Source organism: Antennarius striatus, chromosome 9 (genome assembly GCF_040054535.1).
Source record: "Antennarius striatus isolate MH-2024 chromosome 9, ASM4005453v1, whole genome shotgun sequence".
Lineage (NCBI taxonomy): Eukaryota > Metazoa > Chordata > Actinopteri > Lophiiformes > Antennariidae > Antennarius > Antennarius striatus.
Window position 1 is genome coordinate 5,086,863 of NC_090784.1, and position 20,835 is coordinate 5,107,697.

Below are 20,835 nucleotides of genomic sequence, written 5' to 3' on the forward strand. Positions count from 1 at the left end.
AGTGACTGAAATGTGACAGGGTGGTGCTCCATAGTGATTATAACTACACCAATTCAAGCCCCATGTACTTGTTCTCACTGAGAATGAGTGGAAAATTTGACTGAAAAAATGTGTTATTTTTTTCCCAGATAACTGTCTCACATAGCATCCTGAGGTTTTTCCATTAGTGGGGGGGGAAAGGATTTTGCAGCTGAGTGTGAACCGTGTCCTTGTTATGTTCAAGACAGAACTGAACAATAAAGCACAAACAAAGCTTTTGACTTGCTGGTTGAACTAACTAACCTTAACACTAATCCCGTTCATCTACTGCTCAAAATCCCTGGGTTGTTCTTCAGGTTGATGAGAGCAGTCACACTAGCCATCAAATTGGATTTTGTCCTGGGGATGAGTGATCTGGCTCTTCCCAATAGAGGAATTCAGGGATTACAAACCAGACTTGTTTGGTGTGAGGAATTAACAAAAAACAATGACACATGCTGCTTTGACCACAGAAATGGTTGCAGCTAACCTTAGGTCTGAGAAGGAGGCTGGCTTCAGAGCATCTGGTCTGACTGTCCTTTATGTGTCCCCCGGACCCTGAAGACTGAACCCAGTCACGGCTCTCCAGTGAGGGACCCTACATCTGTCTGGACTCAATCCACGTGCATCACACACACACACTGTAACACACTAATCACCTTCCACCACCGTTTTCAATCAATTATTGCTGTTCGTTAGTAAACTGGGAAAAAAAGAGTTCGATTGAAAGAGTTGGACTCCCAGGCCTCCCCGTTTTCACCCTGCCCATTTTCTAGGCTAATATTCAGAGTATCCTTGATCCTAGGAAACTTTTTCACTTGTGTGCTTTGATTGATATAGCAGCAGATGAGGCATGATAAACATGCATATTTCAAAAACTTCATGTTTGGGTTAATTTAAAATGATAAATATACTCTTCACTGCATTCAGACAAAAGGCTGGACACTGTGAGTGGTGAGTTGTGTGTCATTGTCACTTTGTGACCCTTTATAACACATCCCCTTCAGAACCTGGAAAATACATGTGGGCACAGTGGACATACACTTTTGATTTTGAAGGACTTTTTTTAAAATCAGTGCCAGCGCCTGTAGTAGAGGCCTATTCAGAAGCCGATTATTTCTGCATTGCATTTAAAAAAAACTTGACTCTGTGGCTCAAGTAGTGCTTGTATTCTCTAGAGAAGAACTACATTGAAATGATTCAGATGTGGTAAAATAAAATTAAATTTGAAGATCAAATGTGACTCATCCACCTTCATCTTTCTCACCTTTATATTCTGCTGACACGGGAAATTCCGATCTCTTGTTTAGAATTAGACACAAAATACACTTCCTTTGATAATTAAATAATAGCTAATGTATAACAATCAAGTAAAACATCAGTCCTAGCTGCCATTTTTCATTCATTCGTTCGTTCGTTCGTTCATTCGTTCATTCATTCATCGTCTTGAAGATGAAACAATCATAATTGCCTTTGATGGAGCTGCTTACATGAAATACTGGTCACCTGTTATGCTGGAGCCTGTCCCATCTGACTACTGGCAAGAGGTGGGCTACACCCTGGATGAATTGCCAGGCCGTCACAGGCTACCCTTTTTCTTATATTATATTAACAGGCTAATTGGGGGACATGATAAGCAACAGAACTACTAAACATTAGCATGGTGACATTGTGTGTAACTGTGTCAATGTGCTGGCATGTGTGTACTAAAGGCAGACTCCCAGAGCTGCTAACACAGATCTCCATCACAAAATAATCTAGAAGCAGCGACGTGCAGTGAGGTTCATGGCTGTTGAGGCACTGACTTCATCATAATCAGATGAAGATGTTTACAAACATATGAACCTACAGTTTAGCTTATTCACCATTTAATTATTAACAGTGAGTGGGTTCATTTTAAAGTCTCATAGCAGAATTATTTACACATACAAACTGTAACACACAAATAAGCATATTTGATTAAAAAACGTTATTTTGTTACCTACATAATTGTTAATATGTTATGTTTAAATGGATTCCATACGCAGCTCCTTCTGAACAAAAGCATCGAAAAAATTTTGAGTTGAGATCTGTAGTCGTCCATTTTTATAATAAGGCAAGGTGAGCGGAAAACAAATGAATGGCTGCACTTGACTTGCTGACTATAGATTGTAGCTTGCTGTCACTTATTCTGTGGCCGAGGAGTCCCAAGAAGAATCCCTGGGATCAACAGCGCCCCCTATCATGAGGCAGGAGAACTGTGTGCCTCTTCCCAGCGGTTTCAGGACTGCTCAACTGAAGAAAGACATTACACATACACAGTTGTTAACAAAAAAACAATGTACATTATATACACATTAGCTAATCCATGTAAATTTAGCTCATATAAGACACATTGAACATTTTAATATTGACATATAGAGAGATAGTATTACAGTCTCACTGTATAGCATGCCAGCACAGCTAGCTGAGCCATTGATCAATCCATGGTGAGGCACGGCTGGCTGGTGCCTCACACCAGGTCTCTTCTCCGTATTTCAGTGGTAAATAAGAAAATTCAGCAATTTTGATTAAAAATAATCTAAAATTTGTGATGTTATAATAGACACCACTGGATAACCATTTAATTTATTTCTTCTATTTTCCATTTTTTATCTTTCATGATGGCAGGTGAGGCCGTGCCTCTCCTGACCGCATGTCACTGTCTTGTAGGTATACCAGTAAATAAATAGAACAAATAACAATGGCAACGTCTGCTGCTGTTCTAAGATGAGGGAAATTACCTGAAAACAGACTTCAGGAAAAATGAAAGGAGATGCTGCCAGTGGGACGGCAGCTAAACTAAATTTTGTCTTTGGCATATACAAGCACTTTTCTCTGCACGTGTTCTTTACTGTGAACCTATTGTTTGTGTGCATAACCTTAGATTGTGGGAATAGAAGCCCGCTCACTAGAGTGAAAGACAGCTGTAAATATCTTATAGTTATAGCAGAGTAAAAACAGGTTATTTTAATAACTTTAAGAGCTCTTACTTTTTATTAATCAGTGATTAGAGGCGTGAGATCAGAGGACCCTTTGTAACTAGATGACAGGCCAAACATAAATGCCTCAGTATCTTAATGACCAGAACTAAGCTACCTATACAGTATCAGCCATTATTGACGATTGGAAGTCAACTAAATAGTCTTGGTTCACTATTATTAACGTGTTTGTGGTCAATAGCAGCTTCTGTATTTCAATAGAGCAGGCAGATAAAGATGGAGGACTCAGCAGTTACTATGTTGTTTGTTGAAGGCCACAGATCAAGTTCTGTACTCAAGCCAGTATGGGAAAAAAAATGCTGCATCTCTTTGTATGTAATGCGGCATAGCTGGTGAAACAAAAGCCTGTCTGACAGAGAAACAGGGACTGCTTATCTCAGTTTCTCAGCTTGTTTCTGATCTTACAGACCTAATGTTGTGTGACTGCTCTGCTGCCGGCAGCCTCGTCTCCCGGAGCAGGTAGACCAAGAGATAAACGCAGGTAGAGTCAACACGCACAACTGGTCAGACGGAGTTTGAGAGAGATTGAATAAATGGTTGTGCTCGCATACAACATACACAAAAAACCCCAACACACAACTTCAAAGTGACCTAGCTGTACGTCCAATATCTTCAAAATTTGAAGTAGCCAGGCACTCCTCCTGGCATTGATGCTGGTCTGATGGAGTAGATGTGACGACATGGATGTTGAGGCTGGCAGCCTGCTCTCCTGGAGCAGGTTAACCAGGTAGAGTAAACACACACAGCTGGTTTCAGAGAGAGAAGGATGGACACACACGAGGAAAAAAGAATGAAGGCACATGAAAAGACAGTAATGTATGCTGACATGCGTACATTCACATGTAGGAAGTTATGTAAAGAGGAATAGGATAAGACACAAGAATCCAAAAGGCAGACAATTGGACATCTACTCTCCCCTGCCAATAACACATAAATGAAGGCAAAATAATTTTCAATACTTGTTTAATAGGAAGATATGATTGAGGACGCAGCCCTGGCTAGTCCATTTTGCTGGAAGGGTTGGTTATTGGAGCCAATTTAGGTGACAGGTGTACAAGGAGGCTGGCAGGACACACAACAGCAGCAGAAACAAGCTGCCAGCTTTGGCTCAGGTGGATAAAGATGCTGGCACAAAGATAAAAATGTTTGGTAAATCCACTGCCTCAACTTACTGTAAGTCCATCAGTACTTGGTTGTGACCCGCCTGTCAGTTATGATAGCAGCAGGTAAAAAGCCGCGACTGTGGCGCACCAGCTGTGGCCCACTGGTACCCTCTCCTCCTCCATCCCTCCACCATGTGTGCAACACAAACACATGCTAAACAGGCCACTGTCTTCATTGCCTCCCACATTCAGCTGCAAATGAGCAGTCTTTGGGCCTCAAACCTGTTTGATGTTGTGAATAATAAAGATGAATTTTCATTTGCACGGGTTTCAGAAAACTCTTGCTGTTTGCGTCCCACATATCAGGCAGTCGCTGACGGCTATACAGCAGCCCATACAATTCATACCCACAGATTTTATGAAATGAAGACGACAAGAGCAGCTAGCAGAACACCGCTGAAGTCAGCATGTGTCAGAATGTGTTGCGTTCAATCGGAAGGAGACATGTACAACCCTATTTTCAATAATGGTGCCACTGAGATGTATAGATGTTTGGCAGTAGCCATAAGAACAAATCACATATAGGCAAATGCTAATGTCACTAAAACATGACTTGATTGAAACAACCCCAATGAATCAGTAGAATAAATGGAGCTCTGGGGCCTTTTTTCCCACCTTATAAATTTTGAAAGACTTTGTGTTTCTAATTGTTATGATATTAATTTTCTTGCTATCTCTCTTTGTGTCCAACTGTGTTGCATTTTTTATTTTAGGCTGCAGTTACATAGTTCTTCGCTTACCTCAACTGGACTAATTTAACTAATAATAAGGGGCTTTATTTACATTTATTCTTTTGCTTTTCATAGCTGCAAAATTGGATTTAAAAAAAGGTAAGCCATAAACTGTGTGTGTTCATTTAGAAAAGCCCAGATGATCACTCATGATCTAAGAACACTACTGTCATGTAAGTGCACAAGTTTAGAGAAATAATTTAATAATAATTACACAACGTGAAAATTTCTAGCATTTTCCTTTTTAACAGCCTGCATTACATTTCCATGCTGGAATAATGTGCAATAATTTCAAATACCAGTCAACCCTTTAAGCTGCTTAATGTTATTCAAGGTAGGCATTTGTTGAGTTTCTGGTAAATCTGGTTTTGATGTATTGAATTAAATTTTTTTTGCTACTTTGTGCAAATCTACAGCCCACAATCAACACCAGTACACCTATCGCTGCTTCAGTCTTTAAGTTGTGAATTTTAACTGAGAGGCGACAGGAGACAACTTGTTTGAGAGGGACGGGATATTGGGAGTCGTTTGGCCTGTCCAGAAAACACTGTTGTTGCCTAAGGTGCCACCTGCATGAGCTGTCACCCTCAAGCTCATGTTATTCTTGGTGTATTTCATAGGCCTTGATGATAAAACTATCTGAGTAGACACCCAGTGATGCATTAAGTAAAACTTTCCATTCTTAAGAGGAAGATGACTTCTTTTTCCCATCATGCAACGCTCAAGAAAACACAAAGCAGCTGAAGTCTGACCTGAGTTGGCCAGATAGTCCCATCAAAGACCGTTTTGTGCTCATTTGTAAAGTTTGGTCTATATACTGTGGAACTGCAAACTTAAATATCTGCAATGTGAGTGACAAATAGAAAGTGTTTTCTCTTATTCGTATCCTTCACAATGTTCTTTCTGTCTACATTCATTATGTTCTTTTTTACTTTCACTTGAATAATAAACTTGTGGTCAATATTTTCAGTTTCACTGTATTTCTTTGTGTAAAGAATGTGCACATACAATACAATACATGCAGTAACACTGGTGTTCTATCATATTCAGGGATGACGTACTTTCTTTCACTTGCATCCACTTTACACAAGCTAGTTTGTGATATTGGAGAAAACTTTCATATGCCAACGCTGAAGGCTGCGCTGACTACATGTTGTGTGTGAACAACATGAAACAGGATCCCAGGGGGTGTTGTTAATTTTGTGACATTATATTGGGGTAAATGGAGTTCATTGGTGGTAAAAGGGGCCACTGCTAACTGCTGATATGATAATTAGATGAAAACTAATAATTTTAGGTAGTTTTTAACTTTAATCATGCTATCAATTTAATAATAAAAATTTAACTGATCTTTGGTAACTCCAGACAGACATGTGTAAATGTGGTATAATGCACGCGCAACATATTTCTCTGTAGTTTAAAACAGTGGTGGGCGGTCAGGGCCAGCAAGGCCTTCTCTGCTAGTCTAACATAACCAGAAATCATGACAATATTTATAATAAAAGTTAATTATATTTTAATGCATTTTCCTGAAATAAATATATTCAAATATATCTATGTATAAATATATAATTATACATTTGGATATAATGTGACATAGACCAACACTGGGTCAGTGTTCTATTTTTAGGTTAGAGGGGTTTTATCCAATCAGAATTCAGCTAGCTTGTGTTGTCAGGTTGAATGAAATCTGCCCAGGACCTTCAGAATCTAGAATGCAGGTCTCCCTGCAATGTGGGTGAATGGGAACTTGTAGTTAATAGACAGATATGATAGCCAATCAGATCACGAGTTGGCGACACTAAGGCCTTCTAGCTTGCTTCACATTCACCTGACATGTACCTGTCCTGTGATTGGATACTCACTCTAAGAAGGCAGCGCCAAGCAGACGCACATTTGAAAAGAAGCTCTAGTGAGATCCCTGAAGGAGCTAACCTGTTCTTGCTAACCTGTTCTAGCTAACCTGAACTAGCTAACCTGAAGTAGCTAACCTATTCTAGCTAACCTGTTCTAGCTTGCCTGAACTAGCTAACCTGAACTAGCTAACCTAACCTGAGCTAGCTAACCTGTTCTAGCTAACCTGAGCTAGTTAACCTGTTCTAGCTAATGGGGTGTTCTAGAGGAATGAAAGGAGAATGGATTTTTTGTTTAAATAAGCAGTTTGAACTGCTGCTTCAGTGAGTACAAGTGTTCATATTTAATGTTCTTGTAATTTAATTTCATTTATATCATTCATTCATTAATCAATTATAATTAAATAAAAAGCAAATATACTAAAAATGAAAACAAAACAAAACCGCTCGCTCTTCTGCAATGGGTGTAAATGATGTGGTGCACTTGCGCAGCTGTGTGATTGTAGTTGAAATACACAGAGACTTGTGTCCCTGCTGGAAAATAGCCTGTTTTATACATGATAGAGGTGATGCAACATCTAGTATTGTGTTAGTGTATGTCTGTATTTCGTTTCTCTAGTTGTGGTGTCATAAATGATGGTCATTTCAGTCGGTTTTGTTCTGTTACGTAGTTGTGTGACGTCTATGAAAGGTGTGGCCGAGAGATTCTTCAATGAAAGGAATGGGGCTAACACCGGTTTTTGTCCCATTTGACAGAAGTTATAAACATCCTGAACGCTACATTGATGGCAGTGGTGGGAGCCACTCACAGTATTATGGGATGTATTTATGCATGTTTGACTATGGAGAACATCACTGAAGGCCTAGGTGTGAAATACACGGCTCTGTTTGAACATCATGTGGATGACTGTGGCTCAGTTTGTAGAGCAGTTACCCACTTTTAGAAGGTCAGTCTTTCAATCTCCTGTCCGTTCTGTGATATGTCCTTAAGTCACTTCACGTGTAGGCATTAGTGCGAAAGGTTATCACATGAGCAGATGGCAACTTCCATGGTACAAATGTCAGCACCCTACATCTGTACCCTACATCTGTTGTGTGAATGGGTGGATGATGGCTTGCGTTGTAAAGTTGGAAGGGTCTCCAACTAGACAGGTGCTCTAGAAGTTTAGTCCATTTACCATTTACATTGGTAAACAATTGGGTATATACTCTATTAGTTCTAGAAACATTTGACATTAATTGTACTTGTGGAGATACATCTATGCTCTACATTAAAGACAGAGACCAACAGAAGTGTCTGTACATACTTCTGTACATAAGGCGGAATAATTTCAGAGACCTTAAAGAGGCATCACAGACGGACCAAACAAAATCATCAGAGCAGACGCCGTGTACGGCTGAGGACAATTCAAGCAATGCATACGTGTATGGACACAAAGAAAAGAACAAAAGAGGGGAAAAGAGAGAAAGAGCTCCATCCTCCTTTCTGGTGTATCTCATGGTCTCAGACTGCTCAGCCAAGCGTTGCCCACATCTTTACTACTTTGTGTTTATTAGGTACATTATTAGAACTGTCCCCATATTTGTTGTTGTCAAAACCTTTGCTTTATTTATTTAGTTTGTATAAAAATTAACCCATGGATTGATATTTTATTTGTATTTATATTTATCTCATCCCTATTAATTCATGATTATTTATTTATTTATGAAAATGCTTGTTGTGCTTTAAAAACCATTTTACAAGAGAGTCCTGACAGACAGGCAGCAGCATTACTAAACAGGGTACACATAATTTTTCAATGACTTTTAAAATATTTCTGTACTAAAATGACTCTTCAGAACTTCTAAATTGGTCTTAAAACTCCAAATATGTTGATTACATTAGCAATCCTTTTCATAAAGATGGAGTACTGTATGTATGTAGTGGGAGCAGAGTGGGAGACACAAGCGAGTGGCAGTAAACGTAGCAGGTCTGGCTCTCATTGACTGACTGGCGGGTTAAAATTTGGATTTAACTGAAGCCCACAGGCTGCTGTAAGCTACTATCAACACATTTCTTTGGTTAGTCAATAAGGGACTAACAATTCACTGCTGATCGTCCTCGTTCATGACACTGGGTAGAGACACTGACGTGTGTCTTGTGTTTGGTGCACGACCTAAAGAAAGAAGCTATCAGCGTTATGGTTAAACAAATTCCTCCGTTGAAAAAACTCATTATCTGTCAGTGGTTTGAATAAAGTTGTGTTGAATGCGTTGCATTGATTTCCTCATTACCTTCAGCCTACTAAACAACCAGGCGCCTGCTAATGCACGTCATTTCCATTCAATCTACTGGACAAGGTCTCTAAAGGCAACCCTTTCTCCACAGTCACCAAGGACGTTCACCACCGTTATGTCATCTGTGTGCAAAGTTTACGTTAGAGAAAAATATCAAAGTAGAGATTTCACAAAACAACCAACACTATTCTTCATTTTTGTTTAATTTAAATGTTTCATTACCATCACACATTTGAAAATAGATAGCAGTATGACACAAAACATTTTGAGTTTTTCCACACACTTGCTGATGATTTATGGGATTACCTTTCAACCTGTGATTGTGAAGTTTATGAATTAAAGAAAGATGATGGACGTTGGACTGAAGTCTGACATTCTGCTTTGAGAAAGGAAATTCAATCTGTCAAGGTTTCTCTCTTTTCAGCAAATTTACTTTGACCTATTTTTTATTTACTTCCTTTTCACTCGCAGTGTCATTTTCATGTCAGTGGAGACAGCATGTTACTGCTGCTTAACTGTGATCTGTCCAGAGTTTGACACACAAGCAAGAATTGTATTCTAATTCTGACCTGTATGATAGATGTGAATGTACAGGTTCACAGTATCTATTCAATATAAAATATCGCAACGCTTCACAAACTATCTATAACAGCCATGTTTTTTGAGTGTCCTTAAAACATCTGTTTCCCTTCCAGTCTGTCTGTCACATCCTCTGGGGACAATCATTACCAGAACTACTACAAAGACTAACTATTTAAACCCTTGCTTCCATTGAAATCCAACGCAAACTGACTGAAGAAGTGAACTTAAAAAAGAGAGAAAGGGAAGGAGAAACAAAAGAAACGATAGACGCCGAGAGAACATGGATGAGAGAAAGAGGATGGAAACACAGAGAGGGAGCGATGGAAAGAGCAAGACATAGAGAAAGAGATGGAGGGAGGCTCTTTTGGGGTGCACTGGGGTGTGAGACAGGTCCATTCACTCCCATCTAAACACTGTGTCCCAATGTGCATCAGTGCTCTCACCCAGGCAGCCAATACTGTGGTCACAGACTCAGAGTTAACCAGTCAACTCCATTACAGTGCAGGGGGCGTGTACGGACCTGCCACACCAAAGGGATCGCACCGGCCGGCCGAGAATATTAATTGCCTTTAAATGAAGTGGAAGTCTCTTTATTGGGTGTCTGGTGTTGGTTTGTTATCTGCAGACCTGAAAAGGCCTCACTGCTCTTTGGTCTCACCGCCTTTGAAAGAGAAGCTGACTCTGGATGAGGTCATTGATCAGCGGGGGCTGTATGCTCCCAGTGGGTTTTTGTGTGTCCTGCCCCTTTAACTACCGCTGTTGTCCTCTGTCTATTCAAAGCTCAAAGCACTGCAGTCAATAAACATATTTGTTAATGACGTGTCCTCCCCAAATGTAGATTAACTTAGTGCATACTATTTGTATGAGTATATGTATAACATTTGTTATACATGAAACCTTTATTAGATAGAAGATAGAAGAACTAGTTCTCACTAATAATCATACATGTCCTCCTAATGTCTTCAGATTGTTTTTTGAGGGGGTGATTTATATCAAAACCTAAATTATTATAGTGGAAATAGATAAAAGTAATGTTATGCCCAGGAAGACACCCAGGATATATTGGGATTATTTCTAAAGCTGAATTGGAATCACTTTCAATTTGAAATAACAAACTGTTGATTCTTCGTCGACCCCACTCTCCTCTCATAGATATTAAACAATGTTCTGCACATAGATTCATGGGTAAACTAATGTCTGCCAGATTTGAGCTGTGTGTGTGTGTATGTGTGTGTGGTAAGGCATAAGCCAAGCGTTCTACTCACCATTAGCATCACTGTACGGCAGGATAGAATTTCATAGCTCGCAAAAGTATAGATTAACCAATCATAACAGGTACTCTCACAAGACAAACGTGACTACCATGTACTGAACACTAGCCACTGTTATTCTGTCACATATATGCCGTGGCTATGACTGAATGCGTTTCCACCTGTGAGCCCTATTGGGACTACAATGGCTGCTATTGCTCAAATCATGTACAGTGTGTCCACCTCTCTGGTCCCCACTGAGCGCTGCGTCTGAGGCCTAGCAGGCTAGCAGGGGGAGAGGATCGAGGGCATTATCTATAATTCCCTGCACCGTCTCTCTCTCAAAAGGGGCCCGGGCACCAAACAAAGCCCTGCTGCTAGACAGCTCCGGAGACGAAGACGAAGCTGAGGCTTCACATCCCCATGAATAAGGTTAGATATTAATCCAGCTAAGAGAAGAAAAAACATGCTACAGGTTGCTTTCTCGGCTTCTTTTGTGGGAGTATTTCTTTGTGTTGCTTGTCTGTCTAGCTTGTGAATAGGACCCCCCTCATTCACACTGTGTCCATTGAAAAAAATTGCCTTCTAAATACAAGCTATTAGAATATTTGTGGAGATGAGAAATAAGTTATTAGTTGCAATTACTGGTCATCTATTAGTCTGGTATAATAGACTGATTAGGCAGCGGGCCTTTTAACTTCTGAGGAAGTAATTTTGAAGACAGCCTACCTTTGACAAGGCAAAGAAAGGCTTCCTTTATTCAGGCCATATCTGGCTATTGTACTAACAGACATGTTATAATGGGATTACTAGCGACTACAGTGGACTGATAAAATCAATGGCGAACACATCATTTTGTATAATTCACAGGTACTGGAGATGAGAAGAGATTTTGTCTAGGGAGAGGGGGTACTTCAAACTGGATGAATAGGCAGTGGTGCATACACCATGCAACCTATATTTAATGCAATTTACTGCATTTGGACATGGTCATCGGAAATTACACTCCCTCAAGGTAGTCAAGGTATATATTTTTCTGTTGCAGGGTGACCTGTGTTTGACCTTGGAGAAATTCGAAGCACAGCTACTGTTGTACAGGTAAACCTGGTCCTTTGTCAGAGATGATGACAAAACCTCCATTCATTTCCTGTCTGTTTCCCAAGGACAACCCACTGTTGTCTAGCATATCTCTGCCTGGATTCTTTCATTATAAAGAACAATGATAGCTCTTGTGGTTGCTGTGCTTGGACTAGTTTTGTCATTTCTCTTGCCCTCATCATTGTCCTCTATGCAAGGAGATACTGGTAAAGCTTTTCTGTTGTATTAATCAAATTGTTTGCGTATACTTATATAAATTAACAAGCCTTACCAACAAGGGAGGTCAAGAATTTAATGAAAAACCTTCAGTGACATAAGGTGCACATTGCTGCAACCTTCAGAAACACAAATAGAGCATAGTTTCTGAACATAAACATGACCAGTCTCCTCTGTTGTGCACCATGTAGGAGGTTCTTCATGCATCTCCTCCCTTTGGTTACTGGCTCAGGTCGCACTCCATTGATCCTCCTTCACCAGTGGCCACAGATGGAGCACATTATTGTCACTGGGCCAAGTAACACAGAACAATATCATGTTTTCATTGGAGGCGCGGAAGAAAAAACTAGCCTATTTCTTCCTTTCCTAGCCACTTGTCTCCTCTCTTTATACTACTGCTTCTCATTGGCCTGTTGTTTATTCTGATGTGGTCTGCATGGAGCAGCTGGTGGTGACATGGGGCTGATTATGCTGTTCCCACAGTGACATACTCAAAGGCCGCCAAGGAAGGCGCTATTGTTGCCTCTGATCTGTGGATGACAGCCCTGCCTGTTGCACCAGCTCCACACTGGCAAACCCACGGTGAGAAAAGATCGGGACATCCGTGCAGGGACGTGTCCACGCCAGTTCTGACCGCTACAGGCTTTTGAACAAAACAACAAAAGCAGGACATTTGGAATAAGTTGGATGATTGGCAACACATTTGGGCCAGTATCCACATATACAGTAGTTTAACTCTCCATTGTGTCATATAGCAGATTTTTAGAGTCAGGTGACCTTTTCTTTCTGTCATATGGCAAATTCAACATTCCTGTTTTCTTATTGACACAGTTCGCAACCTGATACAATTTAGTTTTTCTTCATGTGATTTACAAACCGAAACAGGACATAAGCCATTCAGGACAGCAAACAACTTTTTATTTTTAACCACAAATATTCTACAGCAGAACAGAAAGAGTCACGAGCAGCTGAATCTTCTTTTTTTTTTTTTTTAACAATATAATCTTGCAGTCAATCTACCTCCTTTTTAACAAAAACAAAAATTCCATAAAACATTCAGTTAGTTCCATACTGGATAGAACTCCACAATTAATTTCCAGTCCAACATGATGGAGTGTATCTGCAAGAGACAGATATTGACTCTATCTTCACTTGTGGATTCACCCGAATTAAAAATTTCTGTATGGAATTTGTTTTGACATTCAACATTAATTCTTTGGTTTTCTGTAATTATTCTTCATTGACATTCTTATCTTGTTTAAGAGTTTAAGTTTGACCTAAACACTTCTGATAAAATTCATATTTCAGGGTTAAACCACTTCAATTTAAAATGCCTTGATTTCAGCAGCACTTGAAGAGATTGACGATTCATATGATCGGGCTTTTTGAAAATTTTTTTTATTCGTTTATGTTCTACTCATCGTCATTTGAGTTCTCTTCTTCCTTCCCTTCAATATAATATCGATAAATCCTGTATCTTGTCTTCGATTATAGTGTCATTACGAAAGAAATAGCATCAAGTGTAAAAAAGCCCAGCCCTGCTCTGTTGAACAGCATATAGGACAATACCACGCACACAAGCAAAGAGGAACGGTGCAGCGAGTCACTCAGTCCAGCTACTTCATCACAAGGCCCAGTTTGGATCATTTGGTCGGTAATTGCTACCCACAAGTGAGCCACTCCACATGAATGGAAGTGCAGTAAAGCGTCAGTGGCCATGATCATGGTCTGCTCCCAGGTAATAGCCTCATCACCTCCCCCCAATGCAGCCAGGCTTCCTTCTCCCAGGCTGCTTCTCCTGTTGAATGAGAGGATAAAAGTAGCGAGGGTGAGGCAGAGGGCTTTGCAAAAAAAGGGGAGGGGGTGGCGATATAGGCGATCCATAATTACCTGTAATGAGACTTTTGTCTTGGAGCATTACAGAGATGTTCTTGAAGTCACCCGGAGGTGGTTTTCAGATGGAGGAAGAGCCTTGCACGGCTCAAGTCCTCTCATCGGCCATCTCATCCATATGTGCAGTAATAGGTAATTACTGAAGTCCCACTGAAGTCCATGTAGAGCATTCTCTATCTCCCACTCGAGGTAGATGAATACCCGCCACTCACCCATTACACAAAGTGACACTCCTGGAGATGCGACGTGTCATCTCAATCTTTCCTTTTCAGGCCTACTTGTTCCTCTCCTCCAACCCCCCCTCAGTTTGAGAAAACAGCTGGCACCCTTTGATGTCTGACTGGCCTTGTACTGGGTCACGTTCATTGCTGCATCTGACAGGGTATCTATTCATGCTATTCTAAGGATGCACAAATCATTTTCTATGCAACACCATACTACAAATATCTATCCTGGGCCTCAGACACCTAAAAGTTGATGAATATCTCCAAGATGCCAAAAATACAGAAATACTTTGACTGTTCCATTTTTTTCTTTACCTACGAGATGACCCGCCAGTTAATACCAGGTGAATGCTTTATTTATTTTCCATGCGCTGATCACATATTGAGTTGTTGTTATGGTCATGATATCATATTATTTACTTTAATAAATAGCATGACAACAATGTCCAGAAAGGAAACAAACGAATACAATCATAAGGCAATTTTTAAACAATGAAACAGTTTGTCCTGATCAGCTAAACCTGTTTTTCACAAACACCACGGCAATTGATGTTTCTAACTACTCTGTTTAACATGTCGCTGGGAAATAAGGGTCAGGGTTACATTCTGAAGAACATCTTTGTTGGCTTATTGTGTATAATAATTTGGAACCTTTAGCATGTCTTTGTCTGCCTTTTGAGCTTCTTAGCTTGTAGTTTAAAGAGAGGAAGAAATGCTTCCAATAAGGGATTTTAATGACACTGTACCAAAATGTATCTGTGGTTCTGGTAGTCTAGTCTAGTTCAGAATTCACAGAATAAGCTGAAAGCTGTAGAGCTGATGTATGATGGGTGAATGTACTGCTATTGTTGATAGCATGTATTGCACAGGTGAGAGTGATGAAATGGAGCTGCTATGCAAACCAATTAAGAATAACAATAAGAATAAGATGACCTTTATTCGTCCCGCAGTGGGGAAATTTGCTTGATTGCGGCTGTGCATAAACAGTATGTACATCCATCCATCCATCCATACATACATACATACATGCTTATGTACAGATATACATTTTAGCAATTTAATAAGTTTACAAAATTTACAGTCTGCACTGTACAATTTACAATTAACAATCTACATCTTCATCTAAGAACTACTAACTCCAAGCTACACTGGTCAACAGACTGTGTGTGTAATTGATTGTTTATAGTGGACTGGGAGCAGTGCTGGTTTTACTGTCCGACCTGCGATAGTGTTCTTTCACACATCTTGGTTTATATTTAAGTCAGGTGAAATGTTTTGCCAATGAAAGCCAGTCCAACAGTTCATGTGATCATTTTCGTAACAAAAACTTACAAGCCATACAGAAGAAACTTGTTTTGCAGCTGGGTCATGATCAGAAATTAACTAGCAGTATGAGCAAGTATGAAAGCAAGATAAACCTAATGCAGTTAAATGGTGACGTTTGTTTGTATGAAATAGATTGAAAAGGATTGCATGTGGAAAGAACAGGAATGTCCTCATTATGGTGAGAAAATATGTTTGCTGTCAAGTTTGCTTTTGTATCTTCTTTGCGTTTAGGTGCCACTTGTTTTCAGACATTCCTGACAGTAACAAAAAGTTCAACAACAGGGACGACTCAATATGATTTGTATTTATATGATTGAAATATTAATTCTGACCTTCTTTGTTACTGGTGCCAACTACTGCATATACTTCCAGATCCCAGCCATAAACGTGATCTGAATGAATGGCAGTAGTGGAATGTGATATTCTTGACTATAGACACTTGATATTTATAAAAACTTAAAAATGAAGCTGAAGCCCCTGAATGTCTGAAAGAATCAGTTGAAGAAATTGATCCTCCATCTCAGCTATGCTATAGTGAAAAAGCACGAGCGGTGTGAAAGAAAACTCTCAAGGGCAGTGATGTCAGTCGGTGCGCTGCATTTATCTCAGGCTATAATAGAAGTAGAATGTCTACAGTCTGAGACACAAGGCCTGGACCAGACATCTGATGTCGCAGCAGAACATGACCAGTGGTGGCCGCGCACACACACACATGCACGCACGCATGCACGCACGCACACATTCGCACGCACACACACACACAGACAAAAAAAAAAACATCTGTGCGGGTGGGCCTTGTCATTAGTCCTGCTTGTTTTTCTTTTGATTGAGGGAAGTTGCATTGCGGCGCAACCCTCAATGTGCTTCTGACAGAGAGTGTGTGAGCCATGTGGATCCGTTCTCAGTATCCACTCGGCACTGGGACTAATTTGCATTCCTTTGTGTATGAATAAAAGACACCTATTCTGAGGACAGAATTTACCAGCTGCTATCTAGGACTAGTCCTTATTAGAGCCCTGCTGTTCCTCTGAGAACGCCAGCACATGTTCAACACACGCTGTCGCTCACACACAGGCGCACACTCAAGGACACGTGCACCCCCACGGTCATAATCTATTCATACACAAATGAAAACACACTAACACAGATGCATAAAAAGAAACAAACACACTCTTTTACATTCAGGCACTTGCAGAGCCAGCGAGCAGTGATTACCAACACCAGTGGTTATACTCTGCATCTCAATGGCAGTTCAAAGGTCATTGAGTCTTACACACATGTTGGTGTTTCCTTGTTGTAACAATGTAAATGTCAGTTTTAAGTTATCTACTTGCTCGTTTCTGAGTCTGTAGAATGTATCCTTGAAAATTGATGATTTATAAACCTTCAATAATGATATTTCAGGCTCTTCTTAACTTCTCTAGATAATCTGAGGTTCCTTTGTGCTCTGCAGCAACACACACTCCCATCTCCACTCACACACAAGGACAATATTACATCTTAAAAGAGAGGGCATTCCCTCCCAGGGTCATCCAAATGCATAAGGTACTCTTGTGCATCTAGACTACATGCACTGGTTTTAGTGTACTGGAAACACTGCAACACTTATATTGGCATAAGGTGGTACAGAATTTTATATTATGTTATATTGGTACAAGATCATCAGAGCAACATCATAGCATGATGCGTATTACCAAGCAAGGAAGTCTCAAGAGGGCATAGAGGTCAGGGTTGAGCGGTGTGTCACAAGCAGTACCTGTAGCGAAGAGATCTGAGTTCCTGTTCTATGTCAAAGCGAACGCATGTCACAGATCCGTGCTGCTAGTTTCGAGCTTAAACTTAACTAGAGTGTGAGGATATATCAAACACATGCTGGAGAGTCTTTGAGTCACGGCAGGACGGCTTTGTGCAACGGCCACAGATGCTAAAGGGCTTCTTGTGTCTGGACGCGATGCACGCGGGCATTATATCGCAATAAGAGGAGTTGGGATGAGAACATGTTGAAATCACACAAATGATGAGTGACATGTAATGTTTCACTTCATTCATCGTCATTAGACAGTTGTTCACTGAGAGAACATCAGATTACAATCAGAAAGGAGTTTATTCATGTCCGCTGCCTAATATATAACTCTGCTGCTCTTTGTATGAAGAACTCTGTAATGACAATGAATGACATGTGAACACACTGGGTGTACAGTATTAGTAATTCTGGGGTAACAAATAAAACCATTACCAAGAGGACGGACTGCCTGCTTTCAGGCTTTAGACTCGACTTCACAGCAGCTTCCAAAGCTCAATAATGTTTTTTTTATTTCAGGTTATGCAACAGATATTTATCTTGTTCTGCTATTTTGTCATTATTTGTGCACAGACAGTTCTTGGAGGGACCGATGTGATTACACTACTGCAAAATGCCCACTGTCTTCTGTGTAGGGTTGTCGCCACTCACTACTGCCAACATCATGAACCACAAATGTTTCGTTAATCCCACTTACCGATAATATGATTAATAGTTATTAGTTATTTCTTTATGCCATCGAAATACCTTCATAAACTGATCAAAGGTATGCTGCATACTAATAAGGTTCATTATATTACATTATTTACATTTAAACTTGAGAAAGGACCAAACATACAGTCTTTGTCAAACTTAACACATGAACTAAACACAATAAATATGTGCCTTTAAATATTTCTAATTTTAGGATATTTCTATATTTTAATGGTTTCACAGGAAACTTATTACAGCTGACTCTGATAGGTGGTCATTTTGTCTGACAGATATCTGATAGATCACACATTCTTGCTCCACCAAACTTCTCCTATTTATCGTATTTATCTATATTAAATTGGTTTTTATTTTTAATATTTTGGCATTTTTTTCAGCATTTTGCTGAAAATGTTCACATAAAGAGTTTACCATGGAAAAGTGATTTTGGGGTCACTCTTCAGCAGAGTGTGATTTGATCAAACAGGGGGGGGGATATGGTTTTTGCTTTTGTTTAATCATGAAAAAATAATTAATCAAAATGTCTAATTATTTTGAAGTTAATGGTAAGCTCCATGAAAATAAATTCCTAAATAGTTGAACATTGAGATTTAATACAAACTTTAAAACACACAAAGCATTTAATTTTCTGTGCTGGCCATGATGTTGTAGATGGAAGATGATGAAGATCTTCTAATTAGGCTTCAGGATCGTGGATAAAGGCCGATCACGCCAGCATGGCAAGAGGATTTAGCCTGATGCTAACGATCTGTAAAACGTATCATTAATACCTCACAGATTTAGATTTCACATCATGTTCAAATAAGATTAAGTGAACAGTTTTCTCTGGTTTTTTCTTCTTTTCTGTTGGCGTCATCCTTCTTCTTTTCTCCACATCTCTGTGAACTATTGAGCAGGAAACAAACCCACAATGTATTTATGTTCATGGAGATGTTCACCAACATGGAGAATGAAGACAATTCAAGCCAGGTTGAAAGTTAGAGCACCAATGTAGACTGTAGATGACCTGTTGGTATTGGTGCTATTGGATGTAACTATTGGTGAAGTTAACTGAGAAACTTAATGTAAATAAAGCAGAGTATTTATACATAAAGGGGCGTGTCTGACTTTTGATGACCAGGAAGTGACATCAGCGAGTCATCATGTCAGTGTGGTGGAATACCTCAGTGGATTAAACCTGGGCTTAGCCTCTACACCCCCAAGGAGAAAATTCATTCAGCAGAGGTAGAGAGGTAACATCACCCCCCACCCCACACACACACACAAATCGCACCCTGCTCTTAAGGTTGGACATCTGCTCCATAGCATACATCCAAAATCATATTCACTGTTCACTACTCTAGCTTCACAAAACAAACAGACAACATGTAAAATTTTTCAGGCATACGATCTGTCACCTTCTGATGGCTGAACTGTAGCTGATTTAAAACCCTAAATGCAATAGCTTAGCACATACAGTAGCATCTTTAACTCTTAATTGCCAGTGGTGAACATCTAACATAATTTTGATGAAGAGCTGCAGAAGGAGGTCTCTCAGTGTCACTTGCTGTCTCTCCTCTGAATGTAAATTACTATTAGAATAGGAGATGATTTGGTTTTTGAAAGGAGAAGCAAATTGTTCAATTTGGGATAATTAGAATAGAAGCTGTAGACAGTGACCAGCTTGGCCTTGGCTTGAATACCTAATTACAGAGTGTAAAATGTATCCATCACGCTCTCCAAAATTACTGTCAGGTTTAATAATCAAACTCTCACCCTGACCATCTGAGGGGACACACTGTTTATTTCATGCTGCTGATATAAAGCACACACTTCAGCCCATCCTGAGCTCATGTATGTGAGTTTGAAGTGGAGGCTCATACTCAGATCCATACAATGTGTTTTCATCCAATATTAAGCCACTATTGTTTGTGTTTTCTTTATTTCTTCCTTTTCACCAGTTCTCCTTTATGTGTTTTGCATTAATTGCATCTCTCTCAATTGTTCATGTGGTAAATAGATTATAGTATGGAACGCAACAAGTGAGGAATGACAATGGCACTACAGACGCATTGTACACACACTAACACTCGAGCACACTTCAGTGGAGTGACAAAGTCCCGTTTGTAGCACTTAATCAAAAAAATATTTCTAAGATAATGGATATGCTAATTGTATATGAATATATGGAGGAGGATAAACAAATTAAAAATTAACTTCAAGATGCTAAATAGCGGTGAAGGCTTTTCTTCACTCCTCCAAGGTGCAACATATCAAACTGTTCATGTATTCCTCTGTAACTACGACTCATATTCTGCAAAGAAGAGTTTGTGGTAACATCAATGCTGCACAAGATTAATTAATCCCTCAATCCAGGTAGATTTATTTAACAGAGATATGTTAGATGTTGCTGAGATGAATGCAAAAGAAAGGCGGTCGTTGTGCTAAATCTATTCTTCTATTCACAAGCTAAAGGTGGTATGGGTCTAAATAGGTTACGTCCTCCACTCTGATTTTTTTTTTTTACCATTACTCCGATTGTAGGATACTCATAACTGAGGTGGGGGGTAGGGGTGGTATTGGTGGTGGTGGTGGTGGTGGGGGAGTATGTGATGGAGTATGACCGCTGTCACAATACAGACAACAGAAAGGCTTGGTGAAAAATGTAATTTCCCCTCGTCTCTGTGCTGCAG